We start from the raw sequence: 16,248 nt of genomic DNA, 5'->3' as shown, positions 1-16,248 counted from the left end.
AAAGTATATAAATTTTCGCTTAAAAGAAGTCACCATTGGTTACTACCTCACAGAATCATAAAAGGTGTTGACCGTTTACTCTTTACCAGCTGGTAATGTACGTGTAAATCGCTAATGTTTTGTTATGTGTATACTACACCATTACATTTTATGTGAGAGGTTCCGGAGAGACAAAATAAAGAATTGAATGTATTGTTACGGTAAAAGGGGGGTTTATTTCCTGGACAGGACGGAGAAGCTTCACAGGAACGAACGGCTCCAAACGCACACGCCTGAGGATCGTTCCTCTTCCTCTTCTAGCCCAGGAATTGCCCATCCGTCATGCACATGTCCAAGTATATGAGGCGTTACAATTCCCCCCTTCACAGACGAAACCCGCAGGGTGAGTCACTGTTCACAGCGTGGAAAGAATGGCTTCAAGCGGGCGATGTGAGCCAGTTGCGTCTTGTTGCTCCGGCGTCCAGTCGTAGTGAGCCGTGACAGAACGTACGTGACGTCGCTCAAGCGATCAACAATAACGAATGGGCCTGTGTAGCGTGACAGAAACTTAGTGCACAGGCCGCGCTTTCGTATTGGGGTCCATAGCAAGACCAAGTCACCTTTTGCATAAGAGACGAATTGGTGCCGACTGTCGTAGCGCTTCTTAGAACGCGTCTGCGACGCCACAGTTCGGAGTCTTGCAAGGCGGCGAGCCTCTTCGGCAAGGCACAGCGTCTTCGCAACCGAGGGCTCACAATGCAGCGAAAACGGCAAGATAGAGTCCAGAGTATTACGAGGAACACGAGCGTACAGCAAGAAGAACGGACTATAACCTGTGGTTTCATGCGTCGCAGTGTTGTATGCATATGTGACAAAAGGCAACAGCTCGTCCCAATTCTTTTGGTCCGAGTCGACGTACATGGCGAGCATGTTAGTAACAGTTCTGTTTGTGCGTTCGGTCATGCCGTTCGTCTGAGGGTGGTATGGTGTGGAGTGGCGGAAACGAGAAGTACAAAGACGTAGAAGCTCTTCAATGACGTCTGCAACGAATTGGCGACCGCGGTCACTGATTATCACCCGAGGAGCACCGTGCCGAAGAATGAGAAAGTGCAGCATGAATAGTGCCACTTGAGCAGCGGTGGCGGTCGGAACAGCCGCGGTTTCCGCGTATCGCGAAAGATGGTCGACGCAAACGATGACCCGTCGATTACCAGTGGAAGAGCGCGGAAACGGACCTAGCAGGTCGATGCCAACTTGTTCGAACGGAGAACTTTGGAGGTGCAACTGGATGAAGAAGTGCCGATTGAACATGGGTAGGGCGCTTATATTTCTGGCACTCTTGACAACTGGCTACGTCCTGCGCTACAGTGCGATGCATATTCGGCCAGAAGAAGCGTTCTTTTGTGCGATGCAAGGTTCGGGCCGTTCCCAAATGACCGCAAGTAGCGTCGTCGTGCATTGTGCGCAGAACTTGCGAACGCAGGCGTGTTGGCACAAGAAGAAAACGGGCACCCCACTGGAGGTAGTTCGTCTTCCAAAGCAGCCGGTCCCGCATAACGAAGCGGCGAGACGAATTGGAACCATGAGCAACTTCAAACAGCGGTTGTAGGCTGGAGTCATTTTGCTGCTCCACGATGAAAGTTTCAGCATCAGGATTAGTTGGAGCTAACCACTGCCAGATAATCGTCAAAGTTGTCAGCGTCTGCTTCGGGTTCAGAGGCCGGAAGCCGAGATAAGCAGTCGGCGTCCGCGTGTTGGCGGCCGCTCTTGTAGCGCACAACAAAGTCATATTCCTGTAGACGCAAGGCCCATCGGGCTAGACGACCAACTGGATCGCGAAGTCCAGTGAGCCAACACAAAGCGTGGTGGTCAGTGACCACAGTAAATGGCGTCCGTATATGTATGAGCGAAACTTCTTGACAGCAAAAATAACTGCCAAACACTCTTGCTCTGTTACCGTATAATTTCGCTCGGCTTTGCTCAGGCATCGGCTAGCATAGGCGACAACATGCAAAACATGATTATGTTTTTGAACGAGCACTGCGCCAACACCGATTCCACTCGCGTCAGCGTGTATCTCAGAGGGCGCGGAAGGGTCGAAGTGACGCAGAATAGGGCCTGATGTCAGAAGAAATTTGAGCTGAGAAAACAAAGCCTCACATTCCGGTGTCCAATGAAATGGGACGTTGTCATGTAAAAGGTGCGTAAGTGGCGATGCCAAGTCCGCGAACCGAGGAACGAAGCGACGAAAGTATGAGCACAACCCCAGGAAGCTGCGGAGCTCGCGCACAGAGCGTGGTTGCTTGAAGTTGCCGACAGCTTCAATCTTCCGAGGATCAGGCCGGACGCCATCCTTGTCAACCATGTAGCCAAGAACCAGCGCTTGACGCTCGCCAAAACGGCACTTCTTCGAATTCAGCACGAGGCCGGCCCTCTGCAGGCAGTTCAGGATGGTATCCACGCGGCAGTTGTGCTCATCGAACGTTCGCCCGAAAATTACTACATCATCAAGGTAGCACAAACAAATTTCCCACTTCAATCCACGGAGAATCGTGTCCATGAACCTTTCGAATGTTGCCGGAGCGTTGCATAATCCGAACGGCATCACGTTGAATTCAAAAAGACCGTCAGGAGGGACGAAGGCCGTTTTTTCCTTGTGTGCAGGTTCCATCGGGATTTGCCAATATCCGGTTCGTAGGTCCACGGACGAGAAGAAGGACGCTGAGTGCAGACAGTCAATTACGTCGTCTATTCGAGGAAGCGGGTATACGTCTTTCTTCGTAATGGAATTGAGGCGCCGATAGTCCACGCAAAATCGCCATGACCCATCTTTCTTCTTGACAAGGATGACAGGTGCAGCCCATGGACTAGATGACTCTTGTACAACACCCTTTTGCAGCATTTCTTTGACCTGATCCGCTATAACCTTGCGTTCATATGGGGCGACTCGGTAGGGTATTTGTCGAATTGGACGTGCCGAGCCAGTTTCAATTGTGTGACGTGCACGTGAAGACGGGATCCGGATATTGGTGTCGTCTTGGGCGAAGTCAAACAAAGAAGCATGTCGGGATAGAACGGTCACCAGCGTAGCACGCTCAGTTGAGGAGAGTGATTTGTCAATCATGCCCAGAAATTTAGAATCAGGCACGCCGCTAGTGGCAACCTGAGGCTCACTTTCACACACCACAGCAACAGACGCGCTCTCGTGAGCCTCAATCCGGGCAAGTTTCATGCCTCTAGGTGGAACTACGTTATGAGCGGAGCAGTTCAACGCCCACAATAAAGTGTGACCATTGTTGATGCGAATAAGGCACCGCGGCAACAAAACGTCTTTCTTCGCACAGTTCCCGGCCAGTGGCTCCACAAAGGCGTCCAGGGAGCTGACAGGGATGTCAGAAGTGGTCACGGTGATGGGCGATGCTGTGTGTGCTGGCAGAACCACGTTGTCACAAACAATCAGAATTTCTTCAGCTGGAGAATCGTCGCCAGACAAGGGAAAAAGAAGACTGCTCACTGAAAGTTCACCGGCGCCACAGTCAACGGTTGCCCCACAGTCCCGTAAAAAGTCCATCCCGAGAATGACGTCGTGTGTGGAACTGGGAAGCACCGCGAACTCCACTGTAAACGTTTTCCCGGCCACCGAGACGTTCACACTACAAACACCCATAGGTCGGAGCCATTCGCCACCAACTCCCCGGAACGAAAGAGGCTGATCCCAGCTGAACATTACTTTGCGGCCAAGTCTTTCCTTGAACGCATACCTCATTACTGAAACGGTGGCTCCAGTGCCCACTAAAGCCATTGTTGAAACTCCATCGACCGAAACTTGAACTTTGTTTTTGTCCATAGAAACAGGCAGAGGTTTATCGATTACAGACGGTCCAGCGACCTCACCCCCATCGGCCGCACTGGTTAGTTTCCCGGGGGTGGTGACATCGGGCGGCGGCAAGGCGATGGCGACCTCCTCGGGCGCATTGTGGGTGGTGTCAGGCTGCGATCCGATGAAGGAGAACCACTTCGCTGCGCATTTGGTCCGGAGGGGGTCGGAAGTACTCCCGGATGCCACGATGAGTCAAGCCTGTAGGAAGAACGTTGAGGGTATGCGTCTGGGGCCCTGTATGTTGGCAGCTGGCGTCGACGACGGCAGAATCGCTCGATGTGCCCCGTCATGCCACAGCGATAGCAAACAGGCGGCCGACGCCCCGTATCTGACCGTTCAAAAGACGCATATCGCATATCTGGCTGGTAGGCACGCTGGCCAACCTCGTAGTTTCCTGTGTTCGAGTGATCCAGTTGTAGATTCGGTTCGTTATAGTCGGCATATAGATTACGAGGAAAGCGAACTGGCCGCCAAAAATCTGCGTCCCTGTGATAGGGACCATTAGGATTTCCCGCGGCTCGGTGGGGCTCAATGCTTGCAGCGTTGATGGACGGATTCATGCATTCACTGTGGACACAACGGCACCGGCACGCAGCTTCTTTCGTCAGATAGCGTTCAGAGAAGCTTGCTGCCTTGCTTGGGACGTCTTCATGTAGCCGCAACTCTTCACGGACTATTTGCCGTATGGTAGCCGCGAGATCAGCGGGAGACGTGCTGTCAACGCTTGCTACAGTAGTCACGTTGGATAAGCGGCCAAACTTTGGAGTTATACGGCGTTTTTTAAGCGCTTCGAACTTGCGGCAATGCCGAATTACATCCGACACGGTGTCCAAATGCTCCTTGCTAATGAGGAATGTGTAGACGTCCTCAGCAATTCCCTTCAGTAGATGGCCCACCTTGTCGTCCTCAGGCATTTCGGCATTCACTACTCTACACAGCTGCAGAATTTCTTCAATGTAGGTGGTGCAGCTTTCCCCTGGGACTTGAGCTCGCTGCAGAAGAGTCTGCTCCGATCGCTTCTTCTTGGCTTCAGCGTCACCGAACCTTTCCTTCGTTAACTCTACTAGCCGATCCCACGTCGTAAATTTCGCTTCATTGTTGTAAAACCACACCAGGGCGGTCTTCTCCAAGGAAAATACGACGTTCGCAAGCTTGTCTGCCACATTCCAACGGTTGTACTTGCTCACTCGTTCGTAATGGGTAAGCCAGTCATCGACGTCTTCTTCCGCTTTGCCTTCAAACTTCCGTGGTTCTTGTTGCAGCTGCCAGCCGCCGGGCGGTGTCGCCGAAGAGTTGCCTTGAGCCGGGGGCGCCATGGCTTCTCCGACGGGCGAGAGGCCAGCTAGTCAACGGCTTCGGCGAAGATCCAGTGACGCCGTTGTCCGCTGGGTTTACCCCACACCTTCCACCAAGTCTGTTACGGTAAAAGGGAGGTTTATTTCCCGGACAGGACGGAGAAGCTTCACAGGAACGAACGGCTCCAAACGCACACGCCTGAGGATCGTTCCTCTTTCTCTTCTAGCCCAGGGATTGCCCATCCGTTATGCACATGTCCAAGTATATGAGGCGTTACAGTATTTAATGAGTGGAAAAAAATTGTCCTTAATCTAAGAAAGTAAATCGTAGCTTCATTCAACTTCAAAAAATATTCATGTCTATAAAAATGGTTCATTCATCAAGCTCATAATTATTAGAGTGAGTTGTTAAAGTACAACCTTCCACACTTATCCAATATGTCTGAATATTGGTATTCCTAAATTTGCAGAGCGAAAATACGCAATTGAACTCCTGTGGTCACCCCCTCTTTGTGTGCAACGCATCGATGGCCGCATCTACCTGTAGATTTTGAGCTAGCAGGCTGCGTCAATCATCATGAAACAACGTAAGCCTGTTACTCCTTCCGGTAGTTTTTGCGAACGCTCAAATACCTCCTATATTAGGATATTTTAACAGACCACCTGCAAACAAAAAATTGCATTTTTCTACCCGCTATTAACTACGTTGTATAAGTTCTATGCCTCAACTCGCCTAACAACTCCCCTCCTACGTGTTTTATGTACCCCGCGTTTAAGAATATTCCTCCAACGTTAGAACGACCAGTATATATAACCGACTTCCCCCCGGATTCCTGGCACAAACATTACAGATGGAATATATTACGGCGCTATGGATGCATTTCTTACAACAAATGCCGTGTTCGCGAGGACAAACCTATTCCACAATATGTAGGTAACTACAATTTTGTACGTGCATTGTACACAGAGCTAGAGAAGTAGGAAAAAGCCAGGTGGATTGGCTCTTGAGTTATCTTTGTTCACATAGCCGCAAAAATGGTCGAAAATGAAAAAACAACATTTCATTTAATTACCCTGAATTAAGATATAACCGTTTGAACCGCAATAGACCTCACCAACTTTACCGCACATTTTTCTCGCTGTTAAGAACGAGATGGTTTTTACAACTTAAAACGAACTTCATATCAGAAACCTAACGTACGCCTCATGGATTCATAGAGACGTCCGGTACGCGAAGGAATAAAAAGAATATGTAAAGATTAGGACTTAAGTGGCCCATTACTCTGTAGTGAACCTTAACTATACGAACCACCTGTTTACTACCAACGCCACTCTTTCAAATGAAAGCTTCCACTATGCTACGAACAAGCACGTACCTCTAACTTGTTGTTATCGCTGCGAAGAACACTGAATGTATATGCTCTCAAACCTGTTCTTATTGAACATTGAGTACGTTAGAAATCATACTAAACATAAAATAAACATGTCGAGGACACAAAAACGTGACTTGCAAGCAAAAATAGGTTTCAAACTTTTTATTTTAGTTATTGCAGCTAAAATGTCCTAAAACTTGCAAAATTTCAATGCCTATCACCTAGAAGTTCATAACTCCTTACATTTTGAAGTAATATTGGAGAAACATCTTCAACTTACTCTTTTAAAGTTGCGTCTGGTACCACATTCCGCAGATAGCAATAACAAAACACCAATTGTGAGGGTTCCTACAAAGCTGACAAAAAACTTATCCACCATTACTTTTTCAACATGTGCCTCAGGCCGGAGAATATTTCCCCGTGGTGGTGAACGTTTCTGGGCCGTACAGTGTATTTTATTTTGTACTTTAAGGCTCGGACAAAGGGGCGTCTTTTCACAATAGAAGACGAACAGGTTGTGTTCGGGATTGAGTTTTTTTATGGCAATCTTTCCTTGTTCAGATGCGTTCTTATTTTGAAGAACCGCAATATAAGCAAGACGAAACAGAGAAATCTATTGTTTTAAGGAAACCCAACTGCCATGTTTTAGTGCACTTGGCTTATCTGCAGTTGAAGTCAACAGCGCTTTTATCAAACCAAGCGTATAACAATGTTTAGGCCATATTATAAAACACAGACACAAATCGGGACTATTCAAGGCAGTAATCAACTTACAGTAATATAGCGGCTGGTAAAAATCAAAGAATAAGACCCAGAATCGATGGGAATATTTTCTTCCTTTACCCTGCATTACAAACAAAAAACACGAGAAAGCAACGGTGTCAGAACCATACAACTACATTTCCCTACGTGCACATAAATATGCTATGTTGTTCTGGCGTTTACAAAATCTTCATTTAAAACGAGCCCTATATTTTCTAAATAATAACGCAATGTTCGTTGCCCTATAGAGGTGTTGAGCATACTAGAAGGTACAAACAAACAAAATTGTGCGCCAAATCGCCCTGCGAAAGTGGTTGGAAATCACAGCTGTAAACGACACCCACAACGACTCCCCACAGGAGATGACTTCAATTCACGCACGTGGATCTACAAACAGTGAAACAACTGAGAAGTGGAGTGAACCTAACCGCACCCTTCAATTCTTCAGAGATATTTTTGCCAAGGGGAAATCAGTGTATGATCCGTGAATGGTGGTTGGTTGAGTTGTATTTATGAAGCACATGGGTGTAAACTCTTGTTTATAAAACAAAAGAAGCTCAAACCTGATGTTATACAATGTTTCTTCTCCGCCGCGTATCCGGCAATCTCAAGAACAATTTCAAGACAAGAACACTGCAAACCGGAGTTACATATTAACGTTCTTCTGGACGTGAGCGTCATATTATCTTTTTTCCTAATAACGGTGAGATATTACACACATTTCTATATTTAAAAGATACAATGCTTTGCCTGTAAAGCCTCAAAGTACCGATCACCTTCACTTTTCGCAGGCGATTGAATCCAGGAACAGGCACGCAGAATAGGCCGCGTTGTGGGCATCGAAGAACTTCTTTTGCATCACTAGTGCCCGCATCTTGTAACAGCGGAATGACTAAGGCAAGATGGAGCGCACTCAACTCGTCCTTCTTAGTTGGTTACTTGCAAGTTTCACTTAGGGCAGAAAAAAAAAGTGTTCAAGCAACCCCAAATAAACTTCACAACTAGGGTGTAACGCGCAGCTGAGTGGGCCGTAACTACCGTTTCCCTAAAAATGGGAAATAATTATCCGGAAATAGGTGGCGACACGCTCACTTTGACGAGTTGGTCACTTCATATATACAGGCCAGGAACTTTGACAATATATCAACCGAAGGTGTTCGCCTAGAAGCTGTTAGGTTGGGCTCCGCATTTAATTAATGAAAGCCGCCGGTGGCTTATGTTCGGCGACGCGTCCGCTGATAGCGGCTGTCCCGTGTCCCTTTCATTTAACCGCATGGACGCCAAGTTCGGAGCCGCGGAGAGCGTGTTTTGTGCCCATCCTTTTGTGTGTGAAAACACTGGGGTGCTTAGCCTGAGTACCCCTGTCGCGTCGGAGGTGGCTGGGTCATTCCGCATGACAAGCTGAAGGGAAGCTGAATGGTGGTGTGTCTCTTAGTGTCGAAAAGGCGCGCGGTGTAAGTTTTTGAGAATTTGCGAAGCCAGCGCCGGGCGCTTTTCGTTGACGGGTCGTTCGCATCGGCGACGGTCGCCTGGGCTGGCAGCGTCTCTTCCCGTGGGCTGTTAAGGTGGGCGGCGGCGCCTCTTTAGTCTGGGAGGGGATTAGCAACGACTCCCTCTTTGCCCCGCGCGCGCGCAGACAAGGCACCAAGGCGAGGACGCGGGAAGAGGTTAGCCGCGCGAAGACCGCTCCAAGCCGTCGGCTTGGCTTTTGAGCAGATGCCGCCCGCTGAACGTAATGGTGTGTCCACGTTAGGCCGCAGACGTCTTGTATTTGCTTGTCGGGTGCTCTAAAGTGCGTGGGAAACGCACTATGAGTGTATAAGAGAGAGTTTTGGGTCACGTGACCGCAGGTGGGGACACATGTGTGAATGGCTAGTTCCTGTGGCCAATCAATGGTTTCTATTAATTGTTTGAAAGGTTTTTCTCTCTTTCTTGAACGCCCCTTTGTGGAGGCAGGGTTTTTGGTATCAAAACCGGAGTGTTGGGTTTGGTCCAGGGTCGGTCGAGAGGAGATCTAGTTCAGTATAGATCTCGGCCGAACAGGCTGCTGCGGGCAGAGTGACAATGTAACCGTCCCTCTGTCCTGATGTAGATACTTGGAGTAATGTAATTAGTGTAAATAAACCTAATATGAAGCAAGGAAGGCAGTCGTCATCCCTCACCCGCTTCAAGCATCGGTCGTCGGTCATCGGAGCGAGTCGAGATCGTCCTCTCGGCTCGAGCATCAAAATAACATCACTATTTCGTCTGCATCGGTCACCAAGAAGATGCAGAGGCGAAATTTAACTGAAGCCCCTTTGCGTGCCTGCTCAAATTGGCGGGATTTTTTGCGTTACGGCGAGACCGCTGCCACTCACCGCCATTAGGCTGAGTGGCTTATTCTATAGCTCACGCGACCGTGAGTGCTGTCTTGCTTCTTGGAGAACCTTTTCCTCGTGGAAAAGAAGAGCTTCTCTGACAGTATTCATGTGGATTTCTTCCTGTGCAGGTATGGCGAGTAGCCCTGACTTAACAACCAGTGGGGCATACCTGATTCTGATTTGTCACTTGCATTGCACACATTTTTTGGTAAGTTGTATATGCTTTTGTGTTATTATAGAATACATTTTCCATAATGCACATATTAGCGTGATTGCGCTGATTATTGCCAGTGTCTGCATATACATGTAGGCCACCTGCATGAACGTTGTGCCCTGTTTTTGTTATGTAGGTTTTCTGTGTTTTATCAGACTTTTTCCAAAACAGGGACACACAAATACAGACAGACAGACCAAAATGTTGAATTCCACAAGATGAATTATATCTACGGCAAGGGCAAATAAGAACAACAAATTCTAAACGCATACCTCCTCGCTATTTCCGGCGGTGAAGATTGGCGGTGGCCTGTTTACAAACATGGTATGTTGGCCTCCGCGAAACGGTCGAATAGAAAGAGAAGCCAAGCGGTACCTACAGCAAGCTGCTGGGCGGTACAAGGCTCAGCCAAGGCGGAGAAAAAGGCATGGTTTGACACTGATGCCTGCGGTCGCGGTCCGCGAGTGATTTCGAAGCCATACGTCAACGGACATGTCGATGTGCTGCCGGGGGGCTTGTGATCCCTGTGATTGTGCTGCCGGCGTCATGGAGGAGGTCTTAGCATTTGTGAGAGGACCACTGCTGATGACGCATCAGCCTAGCTTTGGCAAGCCTGAGGAGCGGCATCCAAGACAAAGCCAGACCAAGCATAGGATGACGCGGCGAGGAATGAACTACTTGTCGACTGGCGGACTGCACGCTAAGTGAGACAACAGACCTCCAAACTTGTAGATTGCGTCGATGCTGTCTGAGCTGTCCCGTTTTCTTATCGGCTTATAGTCACCGCTAGGCAATTTCTTTCTACGCTAATTTACCCTTTGCGGAAGTGTGTGGCCACAGTAGGTTGTTTGTGGCTTACCTTGCAATTTTTAAAAACCCAGTTGGGCTATTGTTTTATGCGATGCTGTTTAGCAAGTCTATCGAACGCCCTCACATCACAAGTACCATCAAGGTATTAAAAAGGTATTTTTAAGACACAACGCGCATTTTTTTCCGTATGTTAACATTTCGTTGCTAATAGTCGCGTCAGTTACCCGAATCCGGACTTTGTTTCTTTTGTAGCATTTTCCTGAAACATAAAGTGTCTGCGTCGCCGATTGATTCTTCTGTTTTTTTCTTTTTGATAGCGCGTATTGACTGATCAAGACGTCGTGAACGTGTAATGATCAAACTTTGGAGATGTATCACAACAGAAGGGTGTCCTTTAAATGCCAAACAGATACGGTACCAATTATAACCACAACAGATTAGGTTATTACGTCAAATCAAACAAATGTTCATTGTATATAAATTTTATTTGTTCTTGTTCAAAGTCTTGGCATGAAGCTAAGCCAACTTCTTTCGCGATACGACCTGCGCACTCGGCAGGCTGGCATTGCACCCCAACAAGAAGTGGTATTTTGTAAAATCCCGTCGCTTCTTTTTGTTTAGTGTGCTGTAGAAGCTGAAAAATGCAAGCGGATTCGTGCCAATACATTCAAAAGTTTTATTTCAGAAACAACTACCTGGTGGGGTTTGTGAATACCCGCTGGAGCAGACAACAAACGCCATTTTCTGCTTTTACAATCATCGCCATCATTTTCTTTCAGTCATCATCATCTATCAAAACAGCTCACTGATGTTCACTGCAGAAAGACGGCCTCTCGGGTTAATTTCTAACCGATTCAATTCGGCGCTGTTAATTTCCATTCTTGGGTCCTTATTTTTCCAACCTATCCCTCAATCATGCTACGGACCTCCCCCTTTTTCTAGACCCATCAATTGCTATCCACCCTATTGCCCTGGGGGTCACCGGTTCTCAGTTCTTCTCATTACAACGCCAGCCGAAGACCATATCTTTTTGTAACGAATATATCAAATCTTGTTTGATCTCTGCACACGGAAGCTCGTTTTCGCTCCCTAAGTGTTACTAATATTATAATTTGTTTCATGGCCCGTTGAGACGCCCTAAGCTTTCTATCCAGGGGTTTAGTAAGGCGCAAGCTTCAGCTGCGTATGTCATTACCGCAGGATGTATTGATTGTATATTTTTCTACTCTGCGATAGATCTGGCTTACTTTCCGTTATTTAGTATCGCTTCCCGAGTTCACTTCAGCACAAACCTATTCTTCGCCAAATATCTCTCCCGCTCCACAGGGCAGCCCTAACCCTCTAACGAAGGTAGATAAATTCTTGAACTTCTAGCGTTTCGTTTCCTAGGATGGAGAGTGCGCTTTCGGCAATTTTATTTCTTTAATATGTTGTGTGTATTGTATTAATTTCCAAACCCACGGCCGTGCTTCCATTCGTAGTTCATCAAGAATTTTTGCAGGTGTTCTGCAGTCTGACTTAACAAGACTATGTCTGCTGGAAAAGTAACATGGGTCAAGTATTCTTTGCCTATTTCTACTATTAGATTTTTTCAGTCAAGATTTCTGAATACCCTCTGCAGACATTCTGAGATCAGTTTCGGCGAAATGGTGTCGCCCTGTTTTACTTCTTGCGGTTAATGAGTTTTCAACTTCACTTCTAAGGCAATATCCAGCCCGTAAATCGCCTTTTTATACACAGCATCTATGTACTTCAGGCAAAATGCTGTAATTTTTAATATATTACACAACAGCTTCCTTTGATGGTATGTCGCGTGGCTACATAACTTTTGTGTTTTATTAAAGAGACGAATTGTAACAGAGACCAGTCCCATAACGTTGCGTTGTTTCCGAAGCCGGTTACCCTACCTTAGTTATTCCGCACGAAAAGTTTTTACTTGCAGAGCACTTCAGGGGCTCGTCTTCTCGTTGTAGCTCGTTAGCTGAACGGACGTAGTGTAACACGGCGTTCCGTCGTAGTGTTGTAACGAAGAACCTTCGAAAGCCACGCGGTTTGTTTACTCATAAGCGTATAAACTCGTGAACGGCTGGCGCTTCTCATAGAACTCCTAGTTGTTTAGATACGTTTGAGGCAAAATATGAGTAATTAATGGACAGCGCCCACGTTCACCTATTAGGAACGCTCATTAGGTTGGTTTTTACGATAGTAAGCGAAAAAAGTACGGTGCGACGCCGGCACGTGCGGAAGGAAAATCAAGCACAAAATAACAGAACTTTCGCTGGCGCTGTTTCAGGTAGGGGTGCGTGAGCATTGCGGGGGCGGGAAATATTAATTGCATTGGATGATACTAGAGAGTGGACAACGGCACTACAGCGCGTTATGTCTAATCGCTGATCTGCATTTCCGGTAGCGTTGACGTTGAGTGGAACGGCTTAAAGTTTTCTAACTGACATTTAACTGAACGCATTTGTTCTTTTCATTTTGATAGAGTAAACTAGTTGACGGTAATTTGGAAGTCCGTGGGACGCAGATATTTTACTGTGACATACGTCAGACGTTAAGCAAGCCTTCCGCATAATGTTCTCATTCGCCTACCAGATTGGTGGTTTATATCCGTACCTAAATCAAAATATTTTGGTGAATTTACGTCTTAACTATTTCTAATTTTTCACTTCGAGTTAATTTGGACGTAACAAGAAACACTGGTTAATGCACCATCGACCGCACTTTGATTTTTCTTTGGTGCTCGGTCTCACGTAACTATTAAACAATAAACAATTTCCTGAAAAGAGGCCGTGACTTTGCAATCTTTTATATAGAACTGCATATCAAAACACAGAGTTTTAGAACAACGCAATATTAATCGCTCTAGTGATCTTCTTTCCAATACGTACATGTTATTCGTTTTTTAAATAAACATGAATAAGTGCCTGTTGTTGTTTTTTTATTCACGTTCATCGTAGTTAGATATTTGCTGTGGATAATGGTTTTGTCTCCTAGCAGTTGGTGTCGCACACCGTTTTATCCCTGTTAGCAAGAAAAAAACTGGGGTGGGATAATTTCTGAAAACTCTTTTTTATGTAAATATTTTTGGTCGGCCATAGCCTAAAATTTTAAGGTTTTATCTATTGGTTTATAAACTTTTGTTTTTAGCGTCCCTCTTTGTTAACGTTTCATTCCAAACCGTCGCCTTAGCCACTTGAACAAACTAAAGACCTCTATTAGCTATCATCATCGCCACAATATACCTGTCTACGACCACTGCAGGGACGAAGCGTCTCCTATATCTCCAATTATCCAAGTCCTGTGCTAACAGCGAACAAGGTATCCCTGGCAAAGTATTCATCTCAGATGCATAACTAACTTTCTGCCACCTCCTGCCAAGCTTGCTTTATCTAGGAATCCCATCTGTTACTCTTAATAACCAACAGTTATATTCTCTTCTCTATACATGCACTGCGGACGCGGATTTCGTCGTCTTTATATCTACTACTCTGTCCTTAACACGCGTTTGTTCCCTGACCCCATCCGCTCTCTTCTTCTCTGTTAACGTTACACCTATCATCTTACCTTCCATTGCTCGCTCGTTGTCGGCAATTTAGGTTTTAACCTTTTTACTGCGCCTCGAATTTTTTGCGACGTATGTGAGTACCGGTAAGATGGCGCTGCAATACACCTTCCTCTTTAGAGCAATGGTAGCCTGCCATTTTTTATCTGGGATTGCCTACGGAGTGCACTCCGCCCCATTTTTAGCCTTCTAATTATTTCTGCTAAATGGGTGCGATTTGAGGTCCCTACTTTGACTAAGTACTTACCACTTTCAATGCCTCGCCACCTACTTCTAACCGCTCTGCTCTCGAGAGGCGACTTTTGTGCATTTTAATTCTCAGGACCACGATTCTAACCTGCTTGTAGAGTGCGGTTATCATGCTTTGGAATATGTCCCCCAAGGTTCTTTGAAAGGCAACCTAATCAGCAAATTCAAGGTTACAGAGGTATTCACCAGCATTTCTTACACCCCACAGTCCCCCATCAAATGTTTTACATACCTCTTGTAAACATGCAGTGTAAACAGTAGCTATATTTACGCATTGTTCTGTGGCCCTAACGTCAATTTTCACCGGTCATCAGATGTTCTCACCATTAGCCCGGTGATTTGTTTTCACATCTTCCCGACCATCATGTGCAGCAAATCCTTGCCCTCGTCAACCTTCCGAACATACAGGTTTCCAACGAATTATGTCAACGTAATAATTTTGGAATATCCTGCAAGGTATGCAAATATTTCAACCCTGCCCCGAATAAACAATAAAAAAGAAGTAATGTTTGGAGTATCTTGGAGGGAATGATTCAGCTTATCTATTGGCGCTGAAACATTTCTGTAGCTTTGAATGTTTACTGTTTCAAATAGAGCTATCAGGTTGGTAGTAAACGGTATTTATAAAATATAAATTTTAGTTTTGCCATAATTGTTCAACACAAGATGTTTTTTACGTGACATGCCTTATTTTGTATCTAAATTTTACTGCAGACGCCGGAGTGTGAAATGGGCTGTTGAATACACTGAACAATTGTACAGGTGCAGTTCAAAGCATACAAATATTACAGCGACATAAGTATTTAACGAGTTTCTTCACTCTGCTGAGCACATATTGTTCTTTTTCCAATGCAAATGACAGTTTTAAGCAGTATACATGCTTCTGTTGAACACTTAATATCTGCAACGCAACAGTTCGTTTTTGTACTCGTCTCTATAAATCAGTGGCCGCAAGAAGTCGGTTTTGTTGCGTCTTTCGCCCCAAAACTAACTCACGTTTGGAAGACAATATATTTGTAGAAACATTTTACTGGGCGGTTTATTCTTTTGGCCTGGTTCCGCAACAAGTCTTACACAATTTTAAATTGACCAAAATAAACAGCGACTGATTAGTAACAAAAATTGGATAGCCTTTTTAAAACAAATGCTTCATAACCGCGATGTAATTCGACAGGATACCACGTCCGGAGAGTTCACAGTTTGACGTCAGCTGCTGTGCTGTTTTTTTTTGTCGGTTACATGTGAAAAGCGGTGTTTTAATAAATTACCTTTGTCTTATGGTCACCAGAAGCTCATTATGCATTCATATTTGACATTACCTAACGTCACCTAGCTTCAGCCGCCTAAAGTGCAGGAAGCAGAAAAAGAAAGAACGATCACTTTTTCAAGGGCCTTCGCTTGGGTTGCACTAGCCAAGAAGCACGGTAGGCTGGGTGGAGGAAAGAGTATTGTACATAAGCACAGGCTATTGCACAGTACAGCAGTTGGAAGGGATCTTTTTTGCAGCTTTATTTTAACTTTGAATTTAAGTGATGCCTTTGTTTGTTGTAGTTTTAACGTTGAAAACCTACTCCGTCTGAAACGTGCACTCATTTCTAGCGACTCCTGGCAAGCGCATCTTTTGTCCTCTATTGTATGGGTAAATAAGGTTCATTGTTCTTCGGCTATTTTGCAAGCAGCCTGTATGTAAGGCCGAGCTGTATCGTGGAACAATATAAAAAAACGCAGTTTTGTTGTGCCCTATGCGGAGGTGTGAGA

At 46.0% G+C, this 16,248-nt stretch overlaps 1 long non-coding RNA gene across 1 annotated transcript in view; it reads right to left on the bottom strand.

The window, feature by feature from the left end:
- LOC144141877 (uncharacterized) overlaps positions 1-6,552 on the bottom strand; it is a 46,545-nt gene extending 39,993 nt beyond the window's left edge. The window contains exon 1 of the long non-coding RNA XR_013316730.1: positions 6,531-6,552. This is a non-coding gene — a long non-coding RNA (uncharacterized LOC144141877). The remainder of the gene's footprint in view (positions 1-6,530) is intronic.
- Positions 6,553-16,248: the final 9,696 nt, after the last annotated feature.

The sequence above is a fragment of the Haemaphysalis longicornis genome, unplaced genomic scaffold (assembly GCF_048455015.1).
Source record: "Haemaphysalis longicornis isolate Haplotype H1 unplaced genomic scaffold, Haemaphysalis longicornis Haplotype H1 scaffold_6, whole genome shotgun sequence".
In the NCBI taxonomy this organism is placed as follows: domain Eukaryota; kingdom Metazoa; phylum Arthropoda; class Arachnida; order Ixodida; family Ixodidae; genus Haemaphysalis; species Haemaphysalis longicornis.
The sequence above is the reverse complement of the archived record's forward strand: the minus strand, read 5'-3'. Positions and strand labels throughout refer to the sequence as shown.